At 38.4% G+C, this 18,975-nt stretch overlaps 1 protein-coding gene across 1 annotated transcript in view; it reads right to left on the reverse strand.

Annotated features, from left to right (window-relative positions):
- Window positions 1-18,975, reverse strand: part of ENOX2 (ecto-NOX disulfide-thiol exchanger 2) — a 282,851-nt gene that overhangs the window by 202,758 nt on the left and 61,118 nt on the right. The gene's annotated exons all lie outside the window — the stretch shown is intronic.

An 18,975-nucleotide genomic window follows, 5' to 3' on the forward strand; every position in this document is an offset into this window, starting at 1 on the left:
ATTTCATGGCTGCAATCACCATCTGCAGTGATTTTGGAGCCCCAAAAAATAAAGTCTGACACTGTTTCCACTGTTTCCCCATCTATTTCCCATGAAGTGATGGGACCAGATGCCATGATCTTCGTTTTCTGAATGTTGAGCTTTAAGCCAACTTTTTCGCTCTCCTCCTTCACTTTCATCAAGAGGTTTTTTAGTTCCTCTTCACTTTCTGCCATAAGGGTGGTGTCATCTGCATATCTGAGGTTATTAATATTTCTCCTGGCAATCTTGATTCCAGCTTGCGCTTCTTCACTTTTCCAGTGGTCATGTATGGATGTGAGAGTTGGACTGTGAAGAAAGCTGAGTGCCAAAGAATTGATGCTTTTGAACTGTGGTGTTGGAGAAGATGATTGAGAGTCCCTTGGACTGCAAGGAGATCCAACCAGTCCATTCTGAAGGAGATCAACCCTGGGATTTCTTTGGAAAGAATGACGCTAAAGCTGAAGCTCCAGTACTTTGGACACCTCATGCAAAGAGTTGACTCATTGGAAAAGACTCTGATGCTGGGAGGGATTGGGGGCAGGAAGAGAAGGGGACAACAGAGGATGAGATGGCTGGATGGCATCACGGACTCGATGGACGTGAGTCTGAGTGAACTCCAGGAGTTGGTGATGGACAGGGAGGCCTGGCGTGCTGCGATTCATGGGGTCACAAAGAGTCGGACACGACTGAGTGACTGAACTGAACTGAACTGAACGTGAGATTGACCCTCGACAAATTTTCAAGTGTACACTGCAGTATTGCTATTTACTGTACAATATGCAAATCCTTTTACAGCAGATCTCTAGAATTTTTTCATCTGGCATAACTTTGGTTTCTTTAATGGTCTGTTGAAGTTACATTTTTATTGATGGCAATGCCACAGCTTCCTAGGTAACCTCTTAGGCTTATTTTATATGAAGTCATATCAATATAATCCAGTGTCTTACTTCAAATTGGTTCATTTTAATTTAATAAGAAGGACTCCAGGTTGCATGGGAATGATACTCTGTTACACACGGTTTTATAAAGAATAGGACCTTGATACATTTTATTAAATTAAAATTTAAAAGTTCTGTTCAATGAGGCAGTATAAGCAAAGTTCCAAGACAAGCCTCAGACTGAGAGGTGATATTTACAAAGCACAAGGGATTCATATGCAGAATAGATAATCTTCTTCAAATTAGTAAGAAAAAGACTAACAACCAAATAGAATAATGGGCAGATGATATGAATAGGCAGTTCATAGAAGAGGGAACCCACGTGGCCAATAAACACACGGAAGGATATTAAACCTCAACTAGTAACAGAATGCTCAATAAAACAGTGAGACATCATTTCATACGCACAAAATTGGCAAAAACGCTTTAAATCGGACAATACTGAATGCTGGAAAATGTGAAGGAATAGGAACCCTCTTATACTACTTGGGGAAGTATAAAATACTTGTTATAGGTTGAACGTTTGTGTTTCTCCAAAATTTGTGTATTGAAGTCCTTACCCTCAATCTGTTGGTATTAGGAGGTGGAGCCTTTGGGAGATAATAAAGTCATGGAGGTGGAACCCTCATGAATGGGATTAGTGTCCTTATAAAGAGACCCCAAAGAGTTCTCTAGCTCTTTTTTCTGCCATGTGAGGATATAAAAGTTGACAGTTTGTAACCTGGAAGAGGGCCCTTACCAGAACGTGACCATACTGGCAGCCTGACAGCAGACTTCCAGTCTCTGCAACTGTGAGAAATAAATTCCTACTGTTTATAAGCCACCCAGTGTGTGATTCTTTGCTATAGCAGCCCGAGCTGTAAGATAGTGGTATGACAACTTGGAGAACAACATGGCAATGTCTAGTAGATATGAAGATACACATGCTGTGGAACCCAGAAATGCCACTTCAAGGTAAAAATACACAGACACAACAGACACATAAAATGATGTGCTTTGGAGTACGTTTTGTAATAGTGAAAAATGAGAAAAAAGAAAAGGTAAAAAGTCCATTGAAAAGGAAATGGATAAATATGTTGAGAAACAGTTGTTCATAAAATGAAACAGTCTATAGCTGCTAAACTGAATATGTATGTATATCAATATAGATAAGTCAGAAATATTGAGTGAAAAAGTTGCTTACTGATATATGAAGTATGATATAAATATTATAAATATTGTTAACACAAAGCCTATGCCAACTGTGTTTCTAGATGCATACATGTTCACACCTACTTCAGGAAAATAGTTCCTCTGAGGAGGAAAGAAGAAAATGTGAACACAGAGAGGTACAAAGTAAACTTCAACAGTATTCTTAAAGGATTGTTAACAAATATGGAAGAAATTTGGTAAGTCTGTATGGTGGGTATAACTATATACCAAGTTTTTCTCTATATTTGAAGCTTTTCATAATATAATACTTTCTGAAAGAATAGAGAAGTACATTTCCTTTACAACTATTGATACTCACTTGTGAAAACTAAAGTTAGCCATATAGTATACATTAGGTCAATTCTGAACCCTGTTTTGTCACCTATCAGCTAATGCAGTTCAAATCAAGAGAGAGCTGGGCTTAGGGTCCCTTTTTATTTCAAATATAGTCTCACAAAGAGATAAGCATATGCAATTACACATCATAAACTTTCACCATATATATTGTCAAGTGCACACCTGGATCACATTTTAAATCATTCATTTAACAATCATCCATATAACTTTAAACTTCAGCTGTCACCTTCCTTCCTAGACTTAAGCTCATGAGCCAAGAATCAGTCCTATTTTGATGAGTATAGTTTCCCCAGCAAAGCACAGTACCTGACACACAGTAGGAACTTGACAAATATCTGCTGAATATATTAATGAATGAATGGATGCATGCATAGCCACATATAAGTATGTTAATGAGTTGATCAAATTCAACACAGTACAAAGTAACCATTTTTAAAAAGTATGTTAGATAACGGGCTTCCCAGGTGGTGCTAGTGGTAAAGAACCCGCCTGACAGTGCAGGAGACATAAGAGATACAGATTTGATCCCTGGGTGGGAGGATCCCCTGGAGGAGGGCATGGCAACCCACTCCAGTATTCTTGCCTGGAGAATCTCAAGGACAGAGGAGCCTGGTGGGCTACCGTCTATAGGCCTGCAAAGAGTCAGACATGACTGAAGCGACTGAGCATGCACACACACATATTAGATAATAATGTAACAGTTTGTGTGTATGTTTCCTTAAATGTGATGGTGATGGAGTGTATCATGTATATGTTTATGAAGAGGGAAGGACTTTCTAAAAACGCAAATACCTAAATATCTAAATAAAACACAATATGTAGATCTAAAAGATCATAATTTTTAGATTTATGTATTTATGCTCAAACTGTTTCCATCCAGGTTTCATTCATTCATACAGCCTCTAAGGACAGATTATTTTTATTATTATTTTTAATTTTATTAGTATTATTTTTCTGAAGGGGAAATGGATTGAGAAGTGAAGTGAACTTGCCCAACTGCAAATGGTATCCCAATATCCGAGTTGATGCTGCAGCCACTAGAGCAGTGTATACTGGCAAGATTACAGTTATTATCACAGTCATCTTAGAGTGGGAGAAACAGATACAAGCAAGCATCTGAGATAGATAGAAAGCTCATAATTCATGCTCACTAATCTGCTTTGCAGGTAACTTCTGAATTCAAGTTATGTACTTAACCAGCACATACATACAAAGAGATATTAGGACTGGGAAAGAAGTTCACTTTGAGTTTTAAGTTGATAAAATTTTGCATTAACATTAGTCATTCCATTTAGTAGAAGAAATCAACAGACTGATTAGATGAAACACATTTAACGAGAATGACCAAGATTTCAGAAAGAATTAAATCTCAAATTATTATGAAATACAATTGATAAGAAAAAAAGTTGAGTCTGATTAATCTTTTTAATTAATACCATGTGGAAAATCACATTGAGGTTAAAATATACTAATTGCACTCCTTTTCAAGGTTTATATGATCTAGTTAAATTACCATTACACAAAAGCACTGAAATGAGCTACTATTCTCCATGTTGCTTTCCCTTAAGAAAATCAGTAAGAATCAGTTGGGTGTTTTGAAACCCAGGAAGCAAAGTAGGTATTGCTCCCAAAGCAGTTCTGAGGGTCATCTATGAATAACATTTTATTACATTTTCAGCCTCACCTGATGCCTTTCCATCAAAGGGCTCAAGAACTTCATAGGAATGGCCACTTCCATGGAGTTTGATCAATGGTGATCCATGGAAGGCACCTTTGTCCAGAAGTGAAAGGCAAAGGTGACCTCCTCAGACTGAGAGCAGAGGAGATCAGGCATACTCTGGTCCTGGGCTCTATTAACCCATTTTCAGTGGCAGATAATATTCAAACTCCAAAGGAAAATTTCAATGTTAAACGTATTCTATGTGCTTACAACATTTATTGTAACAAATATCAATGTACACTTCTTTATTCTAACCCTTCTAGTTTCACCCCATCTCTAATGTACTTGCTTTTCCTTTTAAGTCTTCCTCTCTTAAAAGGCTACTTCTTTTTCTGTGCTCTAGGAAAATAATAAGGACAAAAGTTACTTAAACCTCAAGATCTGACATAAGAAGGTAAATATTAGGGCAGGGTGCCATAATTGTAATAATTCTTTTTATTAAATGCCCACTACATGCCACAGTGCCACCCTGTAGCAAAATGATGTACTTTAAATATGGTGACAGGTGGTATGCATGCCTGCAAACACAAGAAATCCCAAGCTCTCATATTTTTTATGGCCAAAGGGATGATGTGGAACTTGTTGGGATAATAATAATGGCTAACATTTATTAGGAGCACAGTATAGGCACTGTTCTAGGAGCTTCAAATGCATTGACTCATCTGATCCTTACAATAACCCTACTAAGTAAGATATGTAGTATTTTAATGCCCATTATAAGATGAAGAAACTGGAACTGAAAAGTGAAATCATTCACTCAAGATCACACAACTGGGAAGTGGTGAGGCTAGAGTTCAAATCCAAGCAGTGGCTCTAGAATCTACATGTTTAACCACAACACTACATTAATGACAAATTAGTTGAGATTAGGAACTGTCCCAAGAGTGAAAAAAAATCACACAATTTTAGGGCTGGAATGAACCCTGAAGATTATTCAGTCCAACCTTCTTATCTTACTAATGAGAAAAGGGAGGCAGGGAAAGGTTACCCTACTGGACTATGGTCACACAGTTTGTAAGCAGCTTGAACTTGGATTACAGTGCAGGTCTTCTAAACCCTAGTCAAGTTTGCATTCAATTACATCACATTATGCTCTCCCAAATACACTCAGATGGCAAAATACAAGCAGAATTCAGTCATACTGTCTTTTCTGGGTCTGCCCCTGAGCTATTGAACAAGGCTAGAGAACATCCCCATAGCTGAGCTGACAGGCTTCACTTTCATTTAAAGGAACCATGATCACAAGCCTCAACTGAGTGCTCTTCGTTGTGCAGCAATGTTACTTCTGCATTAAGCTTGCTTTCCCACCCTTCAAAGTGACTATGATACATCTTCACCTCTCTCCTCAAACCTCCCCCATCTTCCCCACTCCTCTCTGCCCTTAGCTGATGATCTTGCCTCATATTAATGAAGAAAACAAAACTCATCAGGAAAAGCTGTCTTATGTTCCCACCACCAAATCTACAAACTGACCTACATTTTTATTTATAATCTGTCTCTGCTGTCCTTTTAAAGTAGTGTCCCTGAAGCCCATACTCTCTTGCCAGCTTATGGACTTTGCTCCTGCAGATATTCCTCTTCTTCTGCATTATCAGTTTTCCATTTTTACTGGAGGTCAGCTTTGATTTCTACTCTTTCAATGTCCTATATTTCTCAGCCATCGGTAAATCCTGCCTTTTGATTCTAACTTCAAAATACTTCTTGAATGTCTCCATTTCTCCTCATCTTTCTTAACATCATGTTTATCCAAGTAACCATTTCCTCTTACCTAGATTCCTGCAATTTAAAAAATGGCCTTCTAATAGGCTGTCCTGCTTCCATTCTTGCCCGTCTTTAACTCATTCTCCATTGAACAGCCAAATTAGTCTTTCTAAAATGTATTTAAAAATTCATGCTACTCCCACATATAGCCTTTCTATGGATTCCTACTGCTTTTAGCATAAAATTCAAAATTCTTGAGGTCTATAAACCCTGATGTGGCCCCTGTTTACCTCTCCCAACTTCATCTCTTGGCATGTTCCCTTTCACTCAACCACGCCAGCCCTCCCTCTGTTCCTACAACACACCCAGTTCTTTCTTGCCTCAAAGACCTGTGCTTACTGTCCTTGAGGTTCTTTATGTGACAGTTACCTTCTCATTCACCAGATCTCAGCCTGATATGTGTCTTTTCAGAGAAACTTCCCTTCCATGGTATCTATGTTGTTGTTTTTTGTTGTTTAGTCGCTCCGTCATGTCCTACTCTTTTGCAACCTCACAGACTGTATATCCCACCAGGAGTGGGTTGCCATTCCCTTCTCGAGGGGATCTTCCCAACCCAGGAATCGAACCCAAGTCTCCTGCATTGCAGGCAGATTCTTTAGCATCTGAGCCACCAGGGAAGCCCTGATATCTATGTAAGTCCTGCCAATTTTTTCATTAGTAGCTGTGCTAGCACTTATCACCACCGGTAAGAATTTTACACATGTGATTCTTTGTTCACTTGCTCAATGAGGGCAGGGACCTTTGTCTATCTTTTTTTTCTTCATGTTGTATTTCTAATACCTAACAGAGTATCTGGCACCAAGCAAGTGCTCAATAAATTTCTGCTGAATTATGAAATGAATGAATGAATTACTGGATCCCATTGAAAAATATCTGGGACAATGGTTGAATAGGGAGAGATACAGTACTTAGAATAAACCAAACAAAAAGAGGAAGAAGTCAATTCATGCTATCCAAAATATGGATGCTCTTCTTCAGGTCTTCTATAATCACTTATCAACACATTGCTGTCAAAGGTACTCTAACCAGAGGGAAATAACTCTGGTGTCTTTAGGGAAAGAATCTGGCTGGTTACATGATCCTAAACCTTTTGCCAAACTGTAAACAGCAGACAACCCATTCTGATCTCCTTTTGTGGTGATCTTTTACTGAACAGGAAAAAAAAGAGAGTATCTGCAAGGTTAGCTCATATACAGGACAGGACCTTGAGGATGATAATCATCTGTCAAATATGCTCCTTCTCACTACACACACTTGAACAGAAAGTGAGAGTTACATTTTACTTGGTTATTTTTACCTCGAGTCATTTATTCCTCTGCTAAGTAGTTTATCGATTCTTCAACATCAATTTGGAGCTGGAGTTTACAGCACTCCTGTCAGAAATCTTATAGTGCTCAAAATAAATGTCTTGCCCAAACAATACCATGTCAGTTGTCAAAGATGTAACTCAGGAAAACAAATGCACCTAAAGCTAAAAACTAAATATAGATATCCCCTCATCCACACACACTTGGGATGTGACCTTTCTAAGAACAGAAAATAAAAAACTATAACATATGAAGAATTTGGTAGTATAAGGAGTCTAATAAGGAAAGTGTTAGAATTCAGTATAGCCTACTACCTCCCACTGATGTTCCACAACAGTTATTTTAGACAGGAAGCACAAGGTTGCCAAATGTTCTTGTTCTACATTTCCTGTACGAGTTTCACATCCTACACATCTAGCCCTAGTATTAAAAACATTGTCCATGATAATTTACTTCCTGGCTTCTAGAGCGGGAGCCTCCAAGGCCTGCCTATAAACCTTTTGGCATTCAAATTCTGACTTTCACCCTGTAGAAAGCACATCTATCTGCCTACATACACCACCCTCTTCTAGCAAAAGGTTGGTTATGCTCAAATGCTTTGGGATTAGGAGTGAGGAAGTCTTGAGTTACATATCTAAGTATAACCCACTAACTAATGGGCCAGAGAAACAGAAGAAAGATAGAAATGTTTTAACAGTGTCACCCAAGGTGTACATATTCATGTATAACGATACACACATACAGGACTAAATTTTCTTTTGACATTAGAAGGAAAGCAGGTGCTAAACATTCTTGAGTCTTAGCACTGCACATTTAAAACAACTGCTTTACATGTTGATTTGGAGTTGCAGTTCATCTAAGACACTTAGGGGATTCCCCAAAGTGCACCAGAATTTGGGCATATACGAAATTGTAATTACTTCCATTCCTTTTCTCCAATTTCCTCATAATTGCTTTTCCTAATATGGCCTTGTGTTCTTTAGGGGATTGTGGAAGGGGTTCCAACACACCAGTTGGTCTTATAAAGCTGCATGACCAGGCAGGGCCATTCTTTTAACAAATATCTATGGAGTACCTGGAGTACCAGGCACTGTTCTAGAAGCTGGCATAACAAGCCCACAGAGGGGATGCACAAGTTCAAATGAGCTTAAGAGAGTAACAAGGAGAGCAGGATATCTAATTTCTATGGCTATTTCTTTTTTGTTTTTAATCAGGCAATGGAGCAGCAACTGCCATAGGCTGTCAGGAGCAGGTGAGATGTCAAACAAGGGGCCTCTTCCTCAGGGCCCCCTGACTTTGTCTTCCCTCCTTTCTAATTCCAGTATAGCACACCTCAGGATCCAGGGAAAAGAGATCTGAAGGATGAAGGCAATTTTGTGCTGAGTAACTGAGACAATCAGAATGCTCTCTAAAGCTAGCTCCCCAAACCATCCCTGCCCTGAGCCCAGTTCTCCACTGCCACTTGCTTTATATCTTGGTTTTAAGTTCCCGTTTTACCCCCCGCCCCTCATTCTACTGCAGCACATAGAGGCAGTTTCAAGTACACCATTATCTTTACTCTGGTGAGAGAAAATCTTAAATTTCTATGCAGATCGTTCATTCATTCAACAAATATTTAATGAGTACCTACTATGTGTCAGGGACTTGAGGCTGGGACCATATCAGTGAACAGCCAGATATTAAGCCCTACTCTCATGGAACTTACAATTTAAATGGGTGTTGTTGAGGTAAATTACACAGAAAACTAATCAAACTGATCATATGGACTGCAGCCTTGTCTAACTCAATGAAACTATGTATGAGCCATGCTGTGTAAGGTCACCCAAGACGGACGGGTCATGGTGGAGAGGTCTGACAAAACATGGTCCACTGGAGAAGGGAATGGCTAACCACTTCAGCATTCTTGCCTTGAGAACCCCATGAACAGTATGAAAAGGCAAAAAGATAGGACACTGAAAGATCCTATCTTTCAGGTTGGTAGGTGCCCAATATGCTACTGGAGATCAGTTGAGAAATAACTCCAGAAAGAATGAAGAGATGGAGCCAAAGCAAAAACAACACTCAGATGGTGGATGTGACTGGTGACGGAAGTAAAGTCTGATGCTGTAAAGAGCAATATTGCATAGGAACCTCGAATGTTAGGTCCATGAATCAAGGTAAATTGCAAGTCGTCAAACAGGTGATGGCAAGAGGGAATAACAACATTTTAGGAATCAGCAAACTAAAATGGACTAGAATACGTGAATTTAACTCAGATGACTTTTATATCTTCTACTATGGGCAAGAATCCCTTTATAAGAAATGGAGTAGCCCTCATAGTCAAAAGAGTCTGAAATGCAGTGCTTAGATGCAACCTCAAAAATGACAAAAATGATCTCTGTTTCCAAGGCAAACCATTCAATATCACAGTAATCCAAGTCTATGCCACAACCAGTAATGCTGAAAAAGCTGAAGGTGAATGGTTCTATGAAGACCTACAAGACCTTCTAGAACTAACACCCCAAAAGATGTACTTTTCATTACAGGGGACTGGAATGCAAATATAGGGAGTCAAGAGATACCTACAGTAACAGGCAAATTTGGCCTGGAGTACAAAACAAAGCACGGCAAAGACGAACAGTTTTGCCAAGAGAATGCACTGGTCATAGCAAACACCCTCTTCCAACAACACAAGAGAAGACTCTACCCATGGACATCATTAAATGGTTGATACTGAAATCAGACTGATTATATTCTTTGCAGCCAAAGATGGAGAAGCACTATACAGTCAGCAAAAACAAGACTGGGAGCTGACTGTGGCTCAGATCATGAACTCCTTATTGCCAAATTCAGACTTAAATTGAAGAAAGTAGGGAAAACCACTAGACCATTCATGTACGACCTAAATCAAATCGCTTATGATTATATGCTGGAAGTGACAAACAGATTCAAGAGATTAGATTTGATAGACAAGAGTTCCTGAAGAACTTTGGACAGAGGTTTGTGATATTGTACAGGAGGCAGTGTTCAACACCATCTCCAAGAAAAAGAAATGCAAAAAGGCAAAATGGTTGTCTGAGGAGGCCTTACAAATAGCTGAGAAAAAGGCAAAGGAGAAAATTAAAGATATACCCATTTGAATGCAGAGTTCCAAAGAACAGCAAGGAGAGAGAAGAGAGCCTTCCTTTGTGATTAATGCAGAGAAATAGAGGAAAACAATAGAATGGGAAAGACTAGAGATCTCTTCATGAAAATTAGGGAAACCAAGGGAACATTTCAATGCAAAGGTGGGCACAATAAGGGACAAAAGTGGTATGCACCTAACAGAAGCAGAAGATATTAAGAAGAGGTGGCAAGAATACACAAAAGAAATATACAAAAGAGATCTTCATGACCCAGATAACTATGATGGTATGATCATTCACCTAGAGCCAGACATCCTTAAATGTGAAGTCAAGTGGGCCTTAGGAAGCATCACTACGAACAAAGCTAGTGGAGGTGATGGAATTCCAGTTGAGCTGTTTCAAATCCTGAAAGATGATGCTGTGAAAGTGCTGCACTCAATATGCCAGCAAATTTGGAAAACTCAACAGTGGCCACAGGACTGGAAAAGGTCAGTTTTCATTCCAATCCCAAAGAAAGGCAATGCCAAATAATGCTCAAACTACCACACAATTGCACTCATCTCATATGCTAGTAAAGTAATGTCAAAATTCTCCAAGCCAGGCTTCAACAGTAAGTGAGCCGTGAACTTCCAGATGTTTAAGCTGGATTTAGAAAAGGCAGAGGAACCAGAGATCAAATTGCCAACATTTGTTGGATTATCGAGAAAGCAAGAGAGTTCCAGAAAAACATCTACTTCTGCTTTATTGACTATGCCAAAGCCTTTGACTGTGTGGATCACAATGAACTGGAAAATTCTTCAAGAGATGGGAATACTAGACCATCTTACCTGCCTCCTAAGATATCTGTATGCAGGTCAAGAAGTAACAGTAAGAACTGAACAAGGAACAACAGACTGGTTCCAAATACGAAAAGGAGTATGTCAAGGCTGTATATTGTCACCCTGCTTATTAACTTATATGCAGATAAATCATGCAAAATGCCAGGCTGGATGAAGCACAAGCTGGAATCAAGATTGCCAGGAGAAATATCAGTAACCTCAGAAACACAGATATCACCACCCTTAAAGCAGAAAGTGAAGAAGAACTAAAAAGCCTCTTGATGAAAGTGAAAGAGGAGAGTGAAAAAGTTGGCTTAAAACTCAATGTTCAGAAAACGAAGATCATGGTGTCTGGTCCCATTACTTCATGGCAAATAGATGGGGAAACAATGGAAATAGTGACAGACTTTATTTTGGGGGCTCCAAAATCACTGCAGATGGTGACTGCAGCCATGAAATTGAAAGATGTGTGTTCCTTGGAAGAAAGGCTATGACCAATCTAGACAGCATATTAAAAAGCAGAGACATTACTTTGCCAACAAAGGGCCATCTAGTCAAAGAGATGGTATGGATGTATGGATGTGAGAGTTGGACCAAAAAGAATGCTGAATTCCAAAGAATTGATGCTTTGAACTGTGGTGTTGGAGAAGACTCTTGAGGGTTCCTTGGACTGAAAGGAGATCCAACCAGTCCATCCTAAAGGGGATCAGTCCTGAATATTCATTGGAAAGACTGATGCTAAAGCTGAAACTCCAATTCTTCGTCCACCTGATGGGAAGAACTGACTCATTGGAAAAGACCCTGATGCTGAGAAAGACTGAAGGTGGGAGGATGACATAGGATGAAGTGGTTGGATGGCATCACTGACTCTATGGACATGAGTTTGAGTACACTCTGGGACTAGGTGATGGACAGGGAAGCCTGGAGTGCTGCAGTCCATGGGGTCACAAAGAGTTGGACACAACTGAGCAACTGAACTGAACTGAGGCATTCATCAGTTGATGGACACTGTTAGGTTGTCTCTGTATCTTGGCTATTGCAAACAGGGCTTGTGGGGTGAACACTGGGGTTCATGTATCTTATTGGATTAGTACTTTCATTTTTTTTTCAGATATATACCCAGTAGTGGAATTACTGCCTCATATGGTTGCTCTTTTTTTAGTTTCTTTATTACATTTGGGGGAGGGGGCGTGCACTGCTCAGCATGCAGGATCCCAGTTCCCCAACCAGGGATTGAACTCGTGCCCTCTGCAGTGGAAGTACAAAGTCTTAACCAGTGGACTGCCAGGGAAGTCTCTATTTTTAGTTTTTTGAGGAATCTCCATATTGTTTTCCACAATGACTGCATCAGTTTACATTCCTACCAACAGTGTGCAAGGGTTCCCTTTGCTCCACATCCTTGCCAACATTTGTTATTTGTGGTTTTTGTAATAAAATGGCAATAAGTATATTGCCATCAATAATTACTTCAGGTTCTTGGTGTTTTTGACGTTTCTGTACTCTATTTCCGCTCCTAGATCTAGCCTTGATGCTCTAGGCTGCCTCTACTACTCTTTCAGGTCAGTGGGCACATCCCCTTTATTGTGATTATCCCTAAGGAATAGAGCTCTCCTTACAATGATACCCCATCTTTCTTAAGTCCTGGTGAAAGCAATTTGACCAAAAGTACCTGGGCACTGGGCTCTGGCTTCTGGTCTTGGGAATCTCTGACCAGCCTCTTAGCTGAGCGTTCAACTCCATTTACAAATCCTTACTTTCCTTAACTCTTCTCTAATCTTTTCTTTTTGTTTACTTTGTACTTCTAATTTTTTTCCTGACAGCCACTTCTCAACCAAGTTGAGAAAAGAAGATAGCTGGGAATATGAAAGAGCTGGATTCAATTTAAATAAATCTATGTTAAAAAAATCTGGATTGTCAAGGATAATTTGAATCAGAAAGCTTTGGAGGCCAGGTACCAAGTCTTCAAAAGACTCTGGTCTCATATATATATAAAAAAATATATATATATATAAATATATATATAAATATATATATATATATATAATATAGTTGCTTCCTGTAAAATTTCTGCAAGCTGCTCTTTAAAATAATTGTGCTGTGTGTTTCTGGGTTCTTATGGGGTTTTAACATCTTGAAACCACAGGGGCAAACAGGAAAATATTAAAATGTGATTACTCAGTAGCCAAATAAAATGTTATAAGAAATTGCCCACTTTTCCCACTCGTCAATTTTTTATACCCAATCTGAAATAGAAAACAAGTTGAAAATATTTCAGTCCAAAGGGTAATTTTATGAAAAAGATAAGCACCTAGGAACACAGGCTTATAATGAAAGTGTCTCCTCTACCATAGAACAACACTAATGTAATTCAATAAAGTTTATAAAACTATCCCTGCCAATCAAAATCTAGAAAAGACAATTTCCTGTTTGTGGAAATAGATGTGATACAGAACAGAACCAAATCAGGCTGCAATTAACTTAGGAAAAACATGACACACTAGATTCAGGTGAGCTAGAAGAATGTTGCTACATTTTAATGCATTTGCATACTATAATTTTAATAAAATTAAGATTTCCAAGAGAATTCTTATCTTAGAGCATGGGAGGGTGAGTGGAATGAGTTATATAGAAAAAAAAAATCTACATAGGAAAAATAGCTACCATTCACTGAGAGTTTATCAAGTGCAAGGTACTTTTAAAAGTACTTTATATATATTTTCTCATTTAATTGTCACCATAATTTTAACAGGTAGATGTTATTATGATCTCAGTTTTACAGATGAGGCAACTGAAGCTCAGATTAAGTTAGATGTGTACATTCATGCAAGTAATAAGGGGTAAAATTAAAACTGAGGTCTGCTCTTTACTGCTAGGCTGTATTACCATTTATAGGATATATAAAAGTATATCTATATAATATATAGTTACATATATTAATTCTCTCTCTATTAGCTAGTCATGAAGCAGCATGGCAGAGTAGAAAGAGCACTTGATTAGGAGTCCTGAGACCTGGGTTCTACTCTAAGCTCTGATGCCAATTAATTGTCCTGGTTTCTGATGAGCCATTTAACACCTCTGAACCTCAGTTTCCCCATTTATAAAACAAGAATATCAAACTAAAGGTTCTGTAACATCCCAGTTACCTCTGCTATTCTAATACTCTACTGAAATAAGTTATGTCACATGTATTACCATGAATGTTTTGCCTTTGGGGATAACATACACTAGAAGTAACTGGAGGAATAAATTCTGCTAAAAAGTGTACCTTTGACACAAGTAGATCAGCTAGAAAGAGGGAGATGATTTCGAAAGGAGAAACTTTTTGTGATAGCAATGGAGCTGCCAGCATAGTCTTTGAACTCTCCTTCACCATTAGCCAAGGAGAGGCTTCAGTTAATCTTCACTAAAAATGACAGTCTGCAAGTATTTTGGACCTCTGGGTCGAGGCTAAGTTGGCAAGAACTAAACGAAGAGAAAACCATTTTACAGGGTCACTGCTAAGCCCAGAATCATGGGATCTCTGAAGAAAGTGTTTTTGGGTGACTAAATCAAAGGCCTTGGTTAGGTCAATAAAAATAGTTCTAATAATATATGGCTCATACATTGTTTCTGAAATATGATTGGTGCTTTTAAGTTGAATTGAGAGAAAGGCTAGCTGTGGAACATAACTAGACCACATTTAGAGAAATCCCCTTCTCTAGGGGATTTTGCACCTAGGAAGTTTATAAAAACTTCATGTAATGTTGACAAGACACATGGATCAGTGTACACAGACTCTGATTTTTGATCATTTGTACAATGCACAATGCCAAATTGATCAGTGTCTCCAGAAAGAATGAACACATTCAAAGACTCAACTGACCTTCAGTGGGGATTCCAGTCAATTTGAGAAGCAACTGATTGAAAAATCTTACACTTTTATGTTTGTATTTCTCCAGAGAAGTTCTTGACTAGCTTTTCTCCGCCCCATCGTCTTCCCAGGTCATCTTCTGCTGTCATCTTTGCCATAAGAAATAGTGATCAGTCATGCTCCTAGGTGCCTTTCCTATTCTCTCAAGACAAAGGAGGTCAATGATAGTGTCACCTCACTTCTACCACTGACAGTGATGGAATTCTAAAGAGGCTATTTTCCCCTGAAATACTTTATTTTAGAAAGGTAGCCAAAGAAAGGTAAAGAAAGGCTGAGGGAGAAGAAGAAATGGTTAGCTATTTAGCTATATCTGTGGGTTATTTTCCTCATGGTATGGTACATTTGTATTTTTCAATTAAATAAAACCCTTTGTGTTCTGGGTGAGAATGCTATATGAAACACAGATGGCTTTTGTAATTGGCCAATATTAGAAATACAAAGGTGTCTGAATGAATAGATAAGTGACATTATCACAAGATTGGAAAGGGAAGAACCATATGGCAGATTATTGCAAAAAATTATTAAGATGAAAGAGCAGGAATTTGAAAATGGGTACTAATTTCATTTGGATTATAAACTGTTGCAATTAGAAAAGAGAACTCTGGAGGCCAATCAATTTTCATTAATGGATTTCTTTTGACCTTGTCCAATGATTTGTAAATTCATTCTTGCAACAGATCCTTGGAATGGCTTCTCTCCATTTGATGGACCAGAGCATCAACTTATATTGATACTTTTCCAGAGCCAATAGCTCATCTACATAGTAACACAAGTGAAGTTGTCTACCTATGAGCTGTGAGTACCCAACTAAGTCCAGAAAAGGCCTAGAAAGGACATGGCTGCTCACTAACCAGTAGATGTGTCAACTTGAGTGATATATATTTAGAGCTGAAATGGGCCTTTGAGTTTACCTTACTCTTAACCTTGCTTTCAGTGAAGAAACCTCATGCACAGCATGCCTGAAGGTAGCACCTTCTGTTGTTCAGTCGCTCAGTCATGTCCGACTGTTTGTGATCCCATGGACTGTAGCCCACCAGGCTCCTCTGTCCGTGGAATTCTCCAGGCAAGAATACTGGAGTGGGTTGCCATTCCCTTTTCCATGGGATCTTCCCAACTCAGGGATCAACCCGGGTCTCCTACATTGCAGGCAGATTCCTTACCATCTGAGCCACCAGGGAAGCCCACCCAGACTCTGCTTAAATACATTCAAGGCTGGGAAATTTCCTGCTTCACCAGAACACCTATCCCTCTGCCAGACAGTTTGAGTAGAAAGGTCTCCCTCTTATGCTAGGCTAAAATCTGCCTTCCTAGGACAATCTGAGTTCATACTCAGGTTCCCTCGTTTATGTGATGCTGTACATTACTTAATCTGTACCTCAGTTCCCTTATGTGTAAAATGGAAGTAATAACAGTACCTTCATTTTAGGATTATTGTAGGGATTAAATATGTTAACATAAATCAAGTGCTTAGCACAGTTCCTGGCACAACATAAGTGTTCAGTAAATGTCAGCTATTGTTTTTATTGCTAATACTACTGCTACTTTCATAACAACTATTACTATCATGACAATATCAATCCTAATCTTCTTTCTATCAGCTCTTCAAATATTTGAAAACTCTCATCTAAAGCATGAGCATTAGCTCTGTTCATCCTATCTCTACTTCTTACTAACTCTGTAATAGGTAAGTTATCTAATACCTTCAAACCACATATCTCCAAGAAAGAGAATACCTTCTGCGTAGGGTGGTATGAGGATGAAAGGAAATAACATATGCAAAGTGTCTGGCACACAGTAGTTACTTAAATATACGTCAGTTCCTTTCCCCTTCTCCATGTCTAAGTTTCACCTTCCCAAGCACTAAAAGCACCAATTTCTAACCTTTCTTTATGACTGGGCTTTCCAGTCCCTGACCATCTCTGTTATATTCTAGCTTGTCAAGTGTCTGCCTCAAGATATAGTGCCTGGAACAGAAAGCATTCTTCCAGATCTGTGATCTAAGTATGCCATGTAGAATAGAGTGAAACTTCAGTCTTAAGATTCTTTAATCTTGGGAACATACAGTTCAGCTAAAGGCATATGTGGGCAAGGTAGGGGATAGGTTTACTCTCCTTTCACCATGATTCCTTTTGCTCATTGATTTCCTTTGTCCTGGCCCACAGGCTAATGAGTGATCGATTCCATCAAAACTTCAAGTTACTTATTGAATCAGAGCAGTTGTACTGGCCAGTTCCAGGAGCTCTTTCCTAGGAGTCTGCTTTCTTAGCAGGTTGCAATGCATACATAATCCAGCAAATCTAATTCCTCCACATATATTGAAGGGGCATTACTGCTAAATTCTCTCTTCCAATCCATTTTACGTGGTTGCTTTCCAAAGAAACTTATTGAATTAAAAAGATAACAATTTTAATCATGTTGGTTAGTACTGATTAAGCACCTCCAGGCATGTAGAGAGATAAAGTGCATGCTTTGAAAGTGTAAGGCCAAAAAAAATTTTTTTTAAAAAAAGAATGTATAAGGCCAGAGTTCAGTTTCCACCTCTCAAATTTTCTAGAGGCAATATAGAATACTCAGAAGATCACTAAGAATCATGGAACTTGGAACCCTATCTATGCCACTAACTTGTATGATCTTGGACAAGTCATTTACCCTATTAATATTTGGAGCATAGCGCCATCATCTTAACAATGAGGGGTTGGATCAAATACATTTTAATATGTCTCTCAGATCCAATAATGTATTGTTCTATTCTGTGGGCCTAATGACTAATTCAAGAATTATGCTTTTCCACACCATCTTTATTTTTTCAATCAGTTATTGCTGAGGAGTAGTCTAAACTAAATGGGATTTTTAAACAATTTTTGTAATTTTAATAGAGAACTGAAACAGTTGAACATTTCTTCTCCCAGTCTCTTGTTTACATAATTTTAAATCAGTTAATTAAATTGTGTTTTACAAGATTATCATTATATATTGAAGCTGAAAGGGAGAGTTCAACTTCTACAATTGAGATACAACAGAGAGAGAGAGCTACATAGAACAAGACCATTTATAATGTATTAACTAACCATAGGAAATGCCTTGGAACTTGACTTTGAGTAAACATTATATTCCCCACAGCTCAGCTCAGTAATATGCTCTGAGAACATCTGAGAACATATATCATCCATAACCTTGAGTTAGCAATTACACAGTAAGCATATGTTTTAAGTTTTTGGTATTAATTTAAATCTTAAGGTAGTAGTTATAACTACTGTAAAGCAATGCCCTTTTGCCCTTAGTGCTTATAAAAGTATTAGTTTATAAGAGATTTCCAATATACAGGCTTATCTTTTGGATAGGCTATACTCTTTTTTATAGCCCTGTAATAAGCCAGTTATTAAAACTCTTACTCATACGAAATCTATAGTCTTAAGAAACAACATTGCTGGTGATATTTAATATTAATTTTTAAAATGTACCATACACAACACACTGACAAAACTTGTGTCTTTGTGGCTTTTCACTCAAAAAACACCAAACTGAGTCATGGGTTATGAATTCTGGTATTTGGACCCTGACAGTAGCATCACAGGACTGTTATAGAGAAAAACATGGTCTTCTCCCTCTGTGAGCATGCTCCTGAACATTAAGAATGTTTAGTAAATAAAACACACACACACACACACACACTCGTTCTACTATAGGAGTTCCTATAGTATTTTGTGGCATATATTCTATTTGTTATCATCTATTTCTTTATCAGGCTAAAAAGGCAGTGCATCTGAAAACAAGAAAACTATGAAGAACCTCTCTTTTCTACATTTTGGCACTCTTCAGTTAGATTCACGCAGTGGCTGAAAGATGAA

Source organism: Budorcas taxicolor, chromosome X, assembly GCF_023091745.1.
Source record: "Budorcas taxicolor isolate Tak-1 chromosome X, Takin1.1, whole genome shotgun sequence".
In the NCBI taxonomy this organism is placed as follows: Eukaryota; Metazoa; Chordata; class Mammalia; order Artiodactyla; family Bovidae; genus Budorcas; species Budorcas taxicolor.